Source organism: Takifugu flavidus, chromosome 1 (genome assembly GCF_003711565.1).
Source record: "Takifugu flavidus isolate HTHZ2018 chromosome 1, ASM371156v2, whole genome shotgun sequence".
NCBI lineage: Eukaryota > Metazoa > Chordata > Actinopteri > Tetraodontiformes > Tetraodontidae > Takifugu > Takifugu flavidus.
The window spans coordinates 12,747,539-12,763,115 of NC_079520.1; the positions used below are offsets into that span (position 1 = coordinate 12,747,539).

A 15,577-nucleotide genomic window follows, 5' to 3' on the forward strand; every position below is an offset into this window, starting at 1 on the left:
AATGGAACTGCACCATCAGAAGAAATGCGGTGGCCCAAGAAATCAATCACTGGCAGACCAAACTGGCATTTCGCTGGGTTTACGATCAGGCCATGATCTGCCAGTCGCTGAAAAACCTGCCCAAGGTGGGTCAGGTGCTCATCTGCCGAAGGACTTGCTACCAATATGTCGTCCAAGTAGACGAACACAAAGGTGAGGTCACGCAATACCGAGTCCATTAGCCGCTGAAAGGTCTGTGCTGCCCCCTTCAGGCCAAAGGGCATGCGCAGGAACTCGAAAAGCCCAAACGGGGTAATCACGGCAGTCTTGGGCACATCCTCGGCACGCACCGGAACCTGATGATAGCCCCGCACCAAGTCTACCTTGGAGAAAATGGTAGTGCCTGCCAAGCGAACGGAAAAATCCTGAATGTGCGGAATGGGGTAACGGTCATGGGCTGTGATGTTGTTAAGACGACGAAAATCGCCACAGGGCCGCCAAGTGCCATCCGCCTTGGGCACCATATGGAGCGGAGAGGCCCATGGGCTGTTAGAGCGCCGCACAATCCCTAAACGCTCCATTGTGGCGAATTCCTCCCTAGCCGTCGCCAACTTCACAGCATCGAGTCGCCGAGCGCGTGCAAAAACGGGCGGACCCGCGGTGGGAATGAAGTGCTCCACCCCGTGCTTTGTGACGGCCGTGGAAAACGCAGGCGTAGTAAGCGACGGAAAATCACCCAGCAACCGCTGAAAAACATTGCCCGCCGCAGCAAAACTGGCATGTGCCAGCGGCCCAGGTCCCCCCGTCAGACATGGAAAGGTGGCAAAAGACACAGCATCGATTAGACGTCGGTTAGCAACATCCACTAGCAGACCATGAGAACACAGAAAATCTGCGCCTATGATGGGAACAGTAATGGAGGCTAACACAAAGTCCCATGTGAACCTGCGTCCAGAAAAACAAACAGTCACCGACCTGGTACCAAATGTCTCAATAGAGGAACCATTAGCAGCAGTCAGTTGGGGGCCTGCGCCCGAGGATGACAGGTCTGCGCTGCCTGGAGGGAGGAGGCTCTTCTGGGAACCAGAATCCACCAGGAACCGCCGGCCTGACAGGGAGTCTTTGACGAACAGCAGCTCCTCCTGTTCACCAGCGCCCACAGCTGCTACTGAGCGCTGGCCCTGGCGTTTCCCTGCGTCTCGAACGCACATGGAGGAACGCAGCGCCGGGCCTTGTGGCCAAAACGCTGGTGGAAGAACACAGGTCACTCTTCCTCCTCCGGGAGGAAACTCCAGCAACCATCGCCTGGTCTGTGTCCTCTGGTACCAGCATTCACGACTGTAAATCAAATAGTTCCTTTTGTGACAGTGCGCTATGTGTGATAGTTAAACCCTTTGTTTTCCTGTCGGAATCATTGTGGTCCAGTGTAAACACAGTATATCTGCTTTTTTCCCAGTAAAATACAGTGAGACTATAAGGCATGGTGTATTAGATTAGCCCAACAGCATTTTATATTAAATTCTAATAAAAGCAAAGGTGCTGATTGAGCGCTCCAACCTGCTCTGAGGTGCTGTGGGTTAAACGGGTGCAGGGCTTGGCTCCGTTTCTCTCATTTTAAAAGCTTGACATGCTCCCTGCAGGATGTATGACCCCCTCTGACCACAAATCAACCAGCAATTACAACCACACACACACACACCACACACACACACACACACACACACACACACACACACACACACACACACACACAGTGTGGCCACTGAATGCTAGGGAAACATAAGGGCGATGCAATGTATTAGTGAGAAAGGTTAATATGCCAAGTGAAGTGACCACAGCTGAAAGACACAGGTAAAGCTTCAACGGCTCAGTGCCCTGAAGTTGCAGAGAAAACAAACTGAAAAATGAATTTTGCCCAAAGTATTCTATCAAACACTTGAGCAAAAGAAAAGGAAGAAAAGGTTTGAGGGCGGAGTGTGGCAGCCATGTTCAGCCCTTTCACACTGTCTCATAAATAAGGTGGGTCCCAAAAGACCATAAAGAGCTACTAAGCCTGGAATAACATGGTGAACCTGAGTTGCTCCCCTATCAAATTCAATGGCACTGGGTGATTGCACTAACAATGGCAGGCAGTACTTTGGGAAAGTCTCTTGAGATTCAGCTGAAAAAAGAATACATATAGTTTTCTTTCAGAAGAGATTCGTGGACCATTTCACATTCAGCATGGACAAACAAAGCCAGACGCCACATTTTATGACATAAATCCCAATCTGGATTAGTTCGAATTGCTCCATTTTATTTAATAAAGCTTGATAAAATTATTTCTTTCCCCTAGAATCACCACTTGCATCACACTGTACAGTAGATCCTGTTATTCCTAATGACCTTTAACCTCTGTTTGATTCTCGTCAACAGGTTAAAATTTGTGCATCAGAAGCTGAATCCCGTACCCTCCATAAAAGGGAATTAGGCGGCACATCTAAGCAGCCCCCCTTCACGGGTACCTCTTACAAACAGCCATCAGCTCCGTACAGTCGCTCAAGAGGCTGTAACGATACTTCCTATTTGCATTTTGGATACAGCCACTGGTTGGTTTCAAAGCATGGAAGCAGAGGAAACCAAGGACGGGATTGACATTAATGGCTAATCATGAAGCAGCTATACAAAGTGGGCCTCTTCAGAGGCAGCCTTTGATGCAGGTGAATCACATCCTAAACATACTTATTAGCAGCGGTGCAGAAGGCGAGGGAGGGAGGATGAGGAGTGGGGAATTTGTTCCGCGTGTTAGCTAGTATGCTCTGGCGCTTGAGAACAGAAAGTTTGGATAATGAATTTTGGCATGCTGGGGGATGTTAATGAAATAAAGAACCTCTGCCCCACCTGAGGTGGGAATGTGTCGGCTTTAAATAGAGGGACAGAAAAATGATACAAGGGGAGTAAGAAAAGTGCGGGGGCGTTTGACCTCAGAGAGGATGCAGAGGAGGACGGTGGGACTGAGAGGGACGCACGAGTCTGCTCCATATGTATGAGCACGCATGTTTGTGTGCTGCTGTCAGAACACAAACACTGCTCCGCTCAGCCCTGGTTGCTGACAGGACTGAATAATACTGGAATAATGTGGAGGACTTTTCTAGTCATGTATATTTACTTTATCATTAGCCTGTCTCTTTGTAATTTTTGTGTCTGAGACTTTGGGAAGAAAGAGGCAGCTTAAAGGGAAGGAGGTTATTAAAGGGTAAAAGAAAAAAGTAGTCCTCCACTTGCTATCTTCTTTGAGTGCAAACAGATATGAGCTTGTTCCAAAGCTCCAGGAGACTAGACTTCATTAGAAATCCATCATTTTCTCATTAATACTCCAAAGAAAGAGGTGATAATGTTGATGAAGGAGGAAATTAAAATAATCTTTTACCTTGAGTGCGTCGGTGCGGTTGTGAACTGAAACTACAGCAACGTAATGTTGTCCTGCTGCATGATTCTGTGAGCTTTGATGAGGATACAGCTCAGCGCGATATTCCACTCTCACCCTGACGTGGATTTTTGGGGGACTGTCTTAAAGAGCGTCTGTGTTTGTAGTTTATTTTCAGTCAGTCTGGTATCGTTGGAGCCTCGTACAGCATGTGATAAAGCCTCTGAAAACCCTCTCAACACAATTGCCTAAATGAGTGTTAATTTGGTGCTAATTATGTAACGAGTTATTCCAGCGAGACGCTCCAGATGCTGCGCAGAAAAGGTGCAGAAAAGTGTGCAGAGTCATGAGGAAACAAACTATTCAGGCATAATCTGATTGAAGACCAGCCGATGTGCTGGAGACAGAAAAACAGAGGAACTCAAGCATGACAACAGTGATTTGGTGTTATTCGGAATAAGACCACCCACAAACACGAATCGATGCAACTGTGGCAGGACGAGGAACGACTCGGACAGAGCAGATGGTTTAGACGTCTTTATTCTGCAACCAGCAGACCAACTCTCCATGGCGCGTTGAACCGTGCATCCAATCAAGGGATAACCACGCCCATCACCCCACGCATCACCTGGGTGTGAGATACACCCAAATGTGTCCGCCACACAGCCCCCCCCCGAACACCCAGAAGGGAGAAGAACAGCAGAAAGAGGGAAAGGAAAAATAACAATTTTACATTTCAGTCCCTGACAGGGGGTTTAATCAGCCTGCCATAACGGCTGCGGCGCCCCTCTTCCGGGAACGCAGATGAGTCGCAGGCAGGAGAAACAAAGTCCACAGCAGGCTGTAAATTAGAACAAAGATCATCAGACGGGACATTCTGGACCTTGGGAGGACGGCCCCGACGGGGGACCTGAGCCGGCAACACATCCTGCCCAACCAGCAAATGCGCTGGCTTCAGCCTGTCCAACGTGACCCGCTCCGACCGACCACCCATATCGAGCACGAAACTCTTCGCCCCCGTCTCGAGCACCCGGAATGGGCCGTCATACGGAGGGCGAAGGGGTGACCGGTGGGCGTCATGTCGTACAAAAACAAAACGAGCTGTTGCTAAGTCCGTCGGTACAAACGACCGCGGGAAACAGTGGAGCACAGGGGATGGAACCAGAGCAGGCCCAGCCGAAAAATAACTTCCGGCAGGAAAGTTACAAGGAGGCGCACTCTCTGGCAGAAATTCCCCTGGAACACGAAGCGGTTGTCCCAAGACCAATTCCGCAGGCGAAGCATCCATATCCTCTTTAGGAGCTGAACGCAAACCAAGCATCACCCAAGGTAAACGATCCACCCAGCTGTCATCCGAAAGCGCGGCACGCAATGCTGCCTTGAGTGAACGGTGAAAGCGTTCACAAAGCCCGTTAGCCTGAGGATGGTACGCAGTGGTACGGTGAACCTGTGTGCCCAAGGACCTAGCCATAGATGACCACAGTTCCGAGACAAACTGAGGTCCCCTGTCAGAAGTAATGTCGGAAGGGGAGCCAAAACGTGCGACCCAAGCCGAAAGAAATGCTCTAGCGACGTCTGCCGATGTCGTGGAGGAAAGAGGGACCACCTCCGGCCACCTGGTGGTGCGATCCACCATAGTGAGCAGATGAGTGTACCCGTGGGATGGCGGTAAGGGTCCCACCAGGTCCACATGCACGTGGTCAAACCGTCTGGCTGGAATCGCGAATGGTTCAAGGGGTGCCTTGGTGTGCTGGTGAACCTTAGCACGCTGACAAGCCACACAGGCTGCTGCCCATTCTCTGACCTCCTTGCGAAGGCCAGGCCAGACAAACTTGGCACTCACCAGTTTCACCGATGCGCGGACCCCCGGGTGTGAGAGGGAATGGACCATATCAAAGACCCTGCGGCGCCAGGCCACCGGGACCACAGGTCGGGGACGACCGGTGGAAACGTCACAAAGGAGGGTAGGACCGCCATCCTGTACTACAGCTTTCTCCAGCTTCAAGCCTGTACCGGTGGACTCAAGAGCCCCTATCTCCGGGTCCCCCGACTGGTCAGCCGCCATGGCAGAGAAATCCAGCCCTAAGTGCACAGGACAAATCAACACCCGCGACAGACAATCGGCCACCGGGTTAGCTTTTCCAGCCACGTGCCGAACGTCAGTCGTGAACTCCGACACTGCCGCCAGATGACGCTGCTGACGCGCAGACCAAGGCTCCGACACCTTTGACATAGCGAATGTCAGAGGTTTGTGGTCGACATAAGCCGTGAAAGACCGGCCCTCGAGCAGAAAACGAAAATGACGCGTAGCCAGGTACAATGCAAGTAACTCCCGGTCAAAAACGCTGTACTTCCGCTCATTGTCCCGTAGCTTGCGACTGAAAAATGCAAGGGGCTGCCATGCACCACCCACACTCTCACCACCGACCACTGCCCCGACGGCCACATCTGAGGCGTCAGTCGTCAAAGCGATGTCCGCCCGAGGTGCCGGATGGGCCAACAGTGTGGCGTTGGCTAAGGCAGACTTGGCCCCCTCAAACGCCTGGACCCGCTCGGCAGTCCAGTCGACCTGATCTGTAGCCCTCTTCATCCGTAGGGCCTCATACAGTGGCTGCAGGAGGTGGGCTGCCCTGGGGAGAAAACGGTTATAAAAATTCACCATCCCCAAGAATTCCTGCAGAGCCTTAACGGAGACCGGACGAGGAAATTCCGCCACCACTTGCACCTTGGATGGCAATGGAACTGCACCATCAGAAGAAATGCGGTGGCCCAAGAAATCAATCACTGGCAGACCAAACTGGCATTTCGCTGGGTTTACGATCAGGCCATGATCTGCCAGTCGCTGAAAAACCTGCCCAAGGTGGGTCAGGTGCTCATCTGCCGAAGGACTTGCTACCAATATGTCGTCCAAGTAGACGAACACAAAGGTGAGGTCACGCAATACCGAGTCCATTAGCCGCTGAAAGGTCTGTGCTGCCCCCTTCAGGCCAAAGGGCATGCGCAGGAACTCGAAAAGCCCAAACGGGGTAATCACGGCAGTCTTGGGCACATCCTCGGCACGCACCGGAACCTGATGATAGCCCCGCACCAAGTCTACCTTGGAGAAAATGGTAGTGCCTGCCAAGCGAACGGAAAAATCCTGAATGTGCGGAATGGGGTAACGGTCATGGGCTGTGATGTTGTTAAGACGACGAAAATCGCCACAGGGCCGCCAAGTGCCATCCGCCTTGGGCACCATATGGAGCGGAGAGGCCCATGGGCTGTTAGAGCGCCGCACAATCCCTAAACGCTCCATTGTGGCGAATTCCTCCCTAGCCGTCGCCAACTTCACAGCATCGAGTCGCCGAGCGCGTGCAAAAACGGGCGGACCCGCGGTGGGAATGAAGTGCTCCACCCCGTGCTTTGTGACGGCCGTGGAAAACGCAGGCGTAGTAAGCGACGGAAAATCACCCAGCAACCGCTGAAAAACATTGCCCGCCGCAGCAAAACTGGCATGTGCCAGCGGCCCAGGTCCCCCCGTCAGACATGGAAAGGTGGCAAAAGACACAGCATCGATTAGACGTCGGTTAGCAACATCCACTAGCAGACCATGAGAACACAGAAAATCTGCGCCTATGATGGGAACAGTAATGGAGGCTAACACAAAGTCCCATGTGAACCTGCGTCCAGAAAAACAAACAGTCACCGACCTGGTACCAAATGTCTCAATAGAGGAACCATTAGCAGCAGTCAGTTGGGGGCCTGCGCCCGAGGATGACAGGTCTGCGCTGCCTGGAGGGAGGAGGCTCTTCTGGGAACCAGAATCCACCAGGAACCGCCGGCCTGACAGGGAGTCTTTGACGAACAGCAGCTCCTCCTGTTCACCAGCGCCCACAGCTGCTACTGAGCGCTGGCCCTGGCGTTTCCCTGCGTCTCGAACGCACATGGAGGAACGCAGCGCCGGGCCTTGTGGCCAAAACGCTGGTGGAAGAAACACAGGTCACTCTTCCTCCTCCGGGAGGAAACTCCAGCAACCATCGCCTGGTCTGTGTCCTCTGGTACCAGCAGCCGGGAAACCGCCAACACACTCTGCACGGAGGTCCTCCTCGCAGTCAGCAGCACACGGTCCGCTTCCTCAGCCAAACCACGGAAATCACCAGCCGCCAAACTCGGGGAGTTCGCCAAGGCCGCCCGGACCGGATGTGGAAGTTGGCGCAGGAAAATGTGCGGGAAAAGGAACCCGCCTTCGTCTGAGCCCAGCAATGACAGCATGCTGTCCATAAGGTCCACCGCCGAACCATCGCCCAAACCCGGCAGGGAAAGCAGTTTGTCCGCCCTTTCCGCGGCGGACTGGCTGTACCTCCGGAGCAGGAGCTCTTTGATCGCTGCGTACTTTCCGCGCGGTGGCGGATCCCGCAGCAGCTGCATGACGCGGCGAGTGGATTGCTGGTCCAGAGCCGCGACCACCAAATAATATTTGGAGTCGTCCTCGGTGACTCCTCGCAGGTGGAAAAGCGCTTCGACATGCTGGAACCACGGGGCCGGGTCGCTCTGCCAGAAGTCGGGCAGCTTCACGGACGCGATGACGCTGGCTGGTTGCGCGTGTCGGGGCGACATTACCGAAGAGGAGATACCATCGTCTGCTGCCTCAAACATGTTCAAAACGGGGTCACCAATGTGGCAGGACGAGGAACGACTCGGACAGAGCAGATGGTTTAGACGTCTTTATTCTGCAACCAGCAGACCAACACTCCATGGCGCGTTGAACCGTGCATCCAATCAAGGGATAACCACGCCCATCACCCCACGCATCACCTGGGTGTGAGATACACCCAAATGTGTCCGCCACACAACAACCATTTTAAATGTGTTTCTCTCTCCCCTACATTAAAAATGAAAATAGTTTTTTTCCTATCTTGACTGAAGATGGTTTGCTGACAGTGTTGTTGTGCCGAGGCTCTCCTTGTTCTGTGTGCTCCTCAATAATATAAATATAAAGATGAGGAAAGTGGCTGTGTTGTTTTATTTATCAAATGCGCTGGGCTCAACGCGCACAGTAGGAGCGTCAACAGACGTGAGTATTTATGGATTTAGATGATTATGATTTGACTGCCAGTGGATTAATAAGGATGTCAGACAGAGGAAAGTTCTGCCTTTCATTCTTTCCTTTTTTCCCTTCTAATTCAAAGCAAAAATGAGGTTAAATCAATTATCTTATGTGGAACTATTGCAACTGTCAGCTATTTTTAAATCAGGTAAGATTATCTAAGTAGATTTTAAAGATCGTGTGTGTATTTTTATGCATATTTTTCTTTAAAACCAGATTTGCTCATTAATTAACGAATTAAGTCATATCATTCAGACTGGAAATCTCCGCACTGCAACACACAATGATACAAACATGGCAGAGATCTGATTGATTTTTCGAGTCTAAATGGACTCAGACTTCTCTGCACTATAGATTTCCTATTTGGCATCTAATTAAAAAGAAAAGCCTTTTCCTGTACGAAAGGCTCGCAGGGCGATGCTGGGTGGCAGAGAGGCTGAACGTTGGACCGCTGGAACGCGTCTTAAACCGAGCAGGTGAGACCGCCGAGCATTTTTGGGAGAAACTGCGCAGCGCTTCCTCTATTCTCTCTGTTGAAGGGGAATTAAAAATAACACCAGAGATGGGAGGAGAAGCAGAAAAGCAAAGTTTGTGTAAGAGAATATAAATAGGACAGAGGCATCGTTAACCACCTCCACAATCTATTTATTAATGTCGAACAAAAATAATACAAGTGCAACATTTTGATTTGGCCACCTCCGTTTGGTTAATTTGACAGTTTTTCTTAAATGTTTCCCCTTTGGATTCATATCCATTCTCCTATTAAAGCAAAACACATCAGAAAAATTCAGCATTAACATCTTTTCTATCACTCTTCTCCATACAGGGTGAGACTGTAATGATATAGAATGTGGAATATAGATTTCACGTTCAAAGACATTTATGTATTCCGGCCACCTGTTGCTTCCACGTGATCACTGCTGGCATAGAGGAAAATGAGGCAAAGCAGTGGGCACCTGTATTATTGTCATTATCATGTGCCACCTGCTCCGGGGAAACCGGCTCCTCTTTGTTTCATCGATGGATGAGTTAAAGTGGAAACTTGAGTTCATGAAACAACAGCAAAACAAAGTCTAAAATCAATTTGCTGCTGTATTGGGCAGAAAAGCCAACATGTGTCCACACACACACAGACACACGCGTACACATGCAGATGCTGGCTGTGACTTGTGGACAGGCTCTCTCACTATGCAGGAACGCCAGGGCGGCAGATTGCCACTGGAGGGGGGGACATTTTCATTGACACACTGCACAGTGATGCGTACAGGCAGGTTCGAGGGACACGTGCGGGACGCTTTAAAGCTGAGGGGGGAGAAGAGGAAATCCATCATTCATTGATGCAGAGACGTTTTTGTCCCTGACACAAGAATGACAGAGTGAGCTCATAAAAATGTGCAGGAAGACAACAAAAATCTAATATTTGCCATAACTCAACCATGTCCATTGTTTGACTCGCTTTGTTCACCAAGTAAAAAAGAGACGCTGAACTTATAGATAGCATACATCCTATTGTCATTTCTGTGAGGTTAAAGACATCAATTCGCGCGTGTGACATCTTAAATTCATTTCCACATTCTGCTCTTTTCCTGAGATCAAATAAAGTTGAATAAGTTTAATAAGTTTTAATAAGTTTAATAAGTTTTAATAAAGGCCTATTTTCTGTTGTTAATTGTCACCTTCTTATCTTTTAATTGGACTGAGGTAGCTCATTTTTCAAGGACGCTGTATAATGAGGGGGTTATTTAGGATGCCTTATTGACCATTTCAATACCTCCATGAGCACCACAAGTGTGAGCAAATTTAAAGGTAATTGAGATGGCAGTTGTGCAGCAATCCCTTAAAAGAAAGAGTGTGACTGGCGATGCTGATGCTTGTAGGCACGTTAGCTCTTAGAGTGCAGAGGATTCCGAAAGGAAGAGCTGCATATGATCAGTGTTTGTGTCATCAGAGAGGCAGGGTGATGGTTTATGAGAGGAAAAAGCTCTGGTGCAAGTGAACCCAGGGGCAAATTTTGGGATCCTGCAAGATTTTAATGGTTAGTGGTCCTCTGGCCAAACCGTCCGATTATTTTCTAAGGTGGTTTTATGTTCTGCACAACATTGTGCTGCACAGCAGGTGTGGGACCCATATCAAGCCAAATGGGGGGGGGGGGGGGGGTTGCCATTATCTCGGGTAGAACATGAGTGCTCATCACAGCATCTTGTTTGAAGTGGAAAATTTGACCTTTTTGAAACTATCCAAGCAAAGGAAAAAGTACTTTTTTGTCCGTAGGTGTCTGCAGGTAAACATGAGTCAGTGAGGTTTCTGGCCACTACCTGTAAGAGATGACAACTAGATAGATAGTATCACTCTCAAAAGAAATCTATAGTCAAAGATCAAACAATTTTCCCAGTAACATAACAAACTGCATCACTGAGCGGTAACCACAGTTCCCACTAACATTTTCTAAATTTTCAAAACATTTTCTACCTTCCAAATCATGTCAAAGGATTTTTTTATAAAAATGGTTTTTAATGTGTCCATCAGAGGCCTTCCCACCCACACTCGGAGGAACATTTGCACCAACATCATGAGTAACATGGTTTTTAAATGTATTTTTGAGTATCTGTGATAGATTTAATAAGCTTCTCTTTAATTACAAAGCAAAAGGAAAGTCCAAATTTGTAACAGCTTAGATTTAACCTGTCCTTTAGAAAAGACTTCAGATCATCTTGATAATGGAAAGAAAATATTAATTAGGCCTGACAAATCTGTTCATCTGGAAATCAAGGAAAAATACACTGATATAACATCACTGGAGGAGGCAAACAACAATAAAGGATCTTGGTGAAATTAGACCGTAATTAATAGAGAAAATACTTCATTAAAGTGAAACCGATTTTCCATCTCAAAGGGGATATTTCCTTTTTGCTCAGTACGCGCTAACTACTGGTAGGTGGCTCAGCTGCCAGCGACTAAAACAGATGGAGATCCAAGAACCTCTGAGATGAAGTGAGGCAGAGATTGACACAGAATCCTGGAGCATCAGGCCGATATTCCTTTTCATCCAAACGGCCTTGATGGGGTGTCGGTCTGTGGTTTGCCGTGTTCACTTCCACGAGGGGCTTGTTTGCAAGGACCTTACGACACTTCATCAGATGCGATCATTGGGGACTACTGGCGTTGCCAAATCAACTGGCCGGACATCTAGCTGCACATTTGTGTTAGCAAAAAGCAGATCTAACGAGGGGGCTGCTGGCTAATTTCACGCCGCCTCAAAGACATCAAGTCTGGGGAAAGAAATCCGATTTTATGTTTCATTAACTGCAGCGGATTTTACAGTAAAGCAGGCAGAACCGCAGGCCTCTGGAGTATAAAAGTTGGGTTTTTTATTTGATGTACACTTTAAAGGTAAAGATTGATCACTTTAATATCGCCACTCCTCCTTTGATAGCAGCCGTCACGGTCTAAATAAAAATGACACCAGAGATGAGTGTGTGGCCAGACTACATGGTAGGTCAAGCGTGATTAATTGTGAGGGATGTAAATTGCATTTGTCACGTGCAGATTGGTGTCAGCTTTATTTGAATCGAGGTGGAGTAAATCCTGGCCTGCTCTAAGGCAGGGAGGACAGTTTGGGAATAATGAAAGAGGGAAATTTAAGGGGTAGAGAAGAAGACAGGAGAGGTTACAGCAGATAGAGGAAGAGAGAGAGAGTTAATGTTGAGAGGGTCTGTTTCTGGTCCAACCGAGACCGGTAATATGGCTGTTTCATCTACAGCTCAGCTGTCATTTCCTATATGGAAGAAATCACCACAGGTAATCCGTGGGACTGTACTATCTTGTATAAATAATGTATGTATCCCGGTGTTTGGGATGTGTGCAGTGGTCCCGTTTGTGATTGAAGTGCAGGGTATGCATGTGTAGACGCTGTGAAGACAAGCTATCCGCTGGAGCAACACTTATCTCGGGTGTGATTTTATCATTTTCTCCCCAAGGACACACAGCTAAAAGAGCGCTTACAGAGCGCACAGTGGGTCAGCACACAGCAGAGAGCCCCCTGTATTCATGTCACACCATCACCAGAGCCACATGGTCTGAGTGACGGTTTCAGCCGAGTGCTAGCCCGGCTCATTCTGTCACCCCCGCTCCTTTATCGGCCCTCACTCATTCCTGTCTTGGATAATATCAATGCTAATCGCCGTCTCTTCAGCCATCCATCCACCTAAAGCGGGATAAATAGAGGGGAGGGAAAACAAAGAGGAGGGTCTTGAATGCTTTCTTTAAGCCTCACGGCTGAGGCTCCCGGCCCAGCGGTGGTATCATCATGGTAATCAAATAAACCGCAAATCGTGCACATATCTGAGCAGGAACAGTTTATAAGGTTGTGAGGCGTTCAGGCTCCCGAAGAAACCTCTGACCATGACAGACACAATGGCCTGAATAACCTTCTCAATCCTTAACTCTGAACTGCGCACACAGATGCTGTCTGGCACACTCCCCTGATGCAATATCCATCTCTTGCATCAAATATCACAAAACAAACAGCAGATAGAGATCATTATTTCATTTTTGCACATGTAATTGTTCACAATAGAAGCTCGCCAGGCTTCCTCTTCTACCGTCCGTGTTCAACAAGAGGTAAAGTAGATGATTCCTCTCCTCCCCTTATTTTCTTCCTGCCCTTTGCTCATCCAATTCACTGTGCCAAATGGTACATTTACATTGGTCATAACCTCAATCACCACACTCGCGGGCTATGCTGAATGTGCAGACAGGCATTTCAGCGGTGAAGGGATGCAGACAGAGGTATAATGGGAGCGAAAGATAGAAACCCATGCCCGAGGCATCCATCAAACCAAACGACTCCATTACAGTAAGTCGGACAGAGGCAAACGGTAATGTGCGCTGTGATAAACACTGGGATAATATTATGTTTATAGTCACGGACACACCGTTTCTGCTCCGAGATACCGAAAAGGAATACAGATAAGGTGCAGGAGCGCCAACCTCTCCTGTCTTTTTCGTTCATCCTATTGCTTGTCTTCTATCTTCTGAACCATTATCAGTCAATTTCCCTCTGTTGCTCTCTTTATCCTTTCCCCACTCTCTCCATATAATACTTTCCTTACTACAGTTCCAGGGAAAGTGGCATACATCAGCTGAACAGGGCTTTTATCTGCTGTAATACTATTGTAGCATCACCATCACAGTGCTGGAACGAGACCTGCGAGAACCATAAAAACTGAATAGAATTGATTCATATGTACTATTAGGAAACAGCCCAACACTTGCAGGGATGCATACATTGCATCCGTTCTGGGAGACAAACGTGGAGGCCTCAGACTCTGCAGGTGAGCGTCTGTTCCTCGCACTGCAAAAAGAAACTTAATGAAATAGGAGGATACACCACAACACACTTTCCCTACAGGAGGTTAAGGGGAGGGTTGATGGAGAAAAGAGGGAAACAAAAGTCTGTCCGCGGCTTGATAATGTGTTTGTGCTCTCTAAACGCATCGCCAACATGAGAAAGGGTGATTATGCGTCTTTGAATGCACCCTGAAACAAACTGAAAGGCAGCATAAAGTCAGAAGGTGAGGGTAGGGTGGGCTAATATTCTGTCTTACATTTCCATTAACCTGAAGCCCATTGGTGCTTGATTAAGAGGCTCTTGGATCATTTTGATCAGGGTGAGCTCGTGTTTATGCCTGCAGTTAACCTCTATTACCAGAGTGACCTCAGACTGCAGCTTCTGGACTGCCTCTAATAGAAGCCCTGCGGCAGAGTCAGAAACTAACACACACACCCGTGTGCACGAACATACACACAAACAAATGTCAGGGTCAGCGCAAAGGTCAGCGTCTATTGCAATGTATTTAAGATCACTTAAATTTAATGACCTCCTTCATCCTTTGTCCTATCAGATAAACTATAACATTAGCCCTCACATTGCAGACACAGTTTGGACTTTTATACCTGCTGTCCAAGCAATGTCGGCTTTAAGAGGCTGCGATAAAATGTGGATAATCACACGCCCACTTGAGGGGATGATGGTGCAGTTTTATTAAAAGAAATAATTCCAGGGTTAGTGCAAACAAATCAAATTCTACTAGACTACAACTGGTTTTAAGAGGTGCTGCATCAATGATGCCCTGGTGGTGAAGCAGAGTAATGGCGGCCAAAATGTGTCCACTTTCCTTTGAATTAAGAGTCTTTTATGTGGTTTAAAAACAAGAAGCAAAACCTTGTCATCAGCCTGATAATCAAACATTACTGTATGGTGATAGATGCTATGTTTGAGTAAAACAAGTGTTTGCATCATGACATCCCATAGCAGATGTTTGTCAAATTTACTCATTATATTTAATAAATAAATTAAATCTAATTTTGAGGCCAGAAAAGTTTACATTCATCTTTGAAAAGGACTAAAACCCTATGAGTGTTGTGCTGAAACAAAGATCCATCTGTTCTAATCTTTGTTTTTTTAATTTCTTCTTATCTGCTTCATTTTTATTAAGCTCCCTGAAGATTAAATGTGGTCCATCAGTGACAAAATCAGGCAAAGACGAGGCTGTATCTGCTGTTTGCATGTTAACCCCTTATCCCGCAGTGCACGCTCCCCAGGTGAAGGCACCATTTTGTTTGTTAGATAGGAAACAGCCCGTGTATCCGGCACCACTATCATGCTTATCGCTCAAGAGCAATGACCAGACACACAAATAAATACCAAAGGAGATACTTATCAAATCCAGGGTACACTGGCCCTGCACATGCAGGCTCTGATGACATTTATACCAGTTATTTTGAGTTGTAACAAGTGTTTTACCATTACTACAATTCTGAAATAGTACAGTTGACTTTTGCATCAATGCTAATAGATAAAAGAGGGAGAGAGAGAGAGAGAGAGAGAAAGAGAGCCACCAGAGAGAAGTTAATCTGCTGACCTTGGTCCTGGATCTTTGGCTCTTTGTGGAAGATTTTAGCCTTCAGCCTTACATATTTCAGCACTGCTTGGTCGGTTAAATGTGCTGAGTTCAATGAAGCAACAGCGGTCAGACTCCAAAATTCAACATCCTGCAGCTGTAAACACAGCAGCAGCAGCAGCAGCAGCTCATCGCTGCAGTCTT

General features: G+C 47.9%; 1 protein-coding gene across 4 annotated transcripts in view; it reads right to left on the reverse strand.

Moving 5' to 3' along the window:
- Positions 1–15,577, reverse strand: part of il1rapl1a (interleukin 1 receptor accessory protein-like 1a) — a 125,504-nt gene that overhangs the window by 48,626 nt on the left and 61,301 nt on the right. The gene's annotated exons all lie outside the window — the stretch shown is intronic.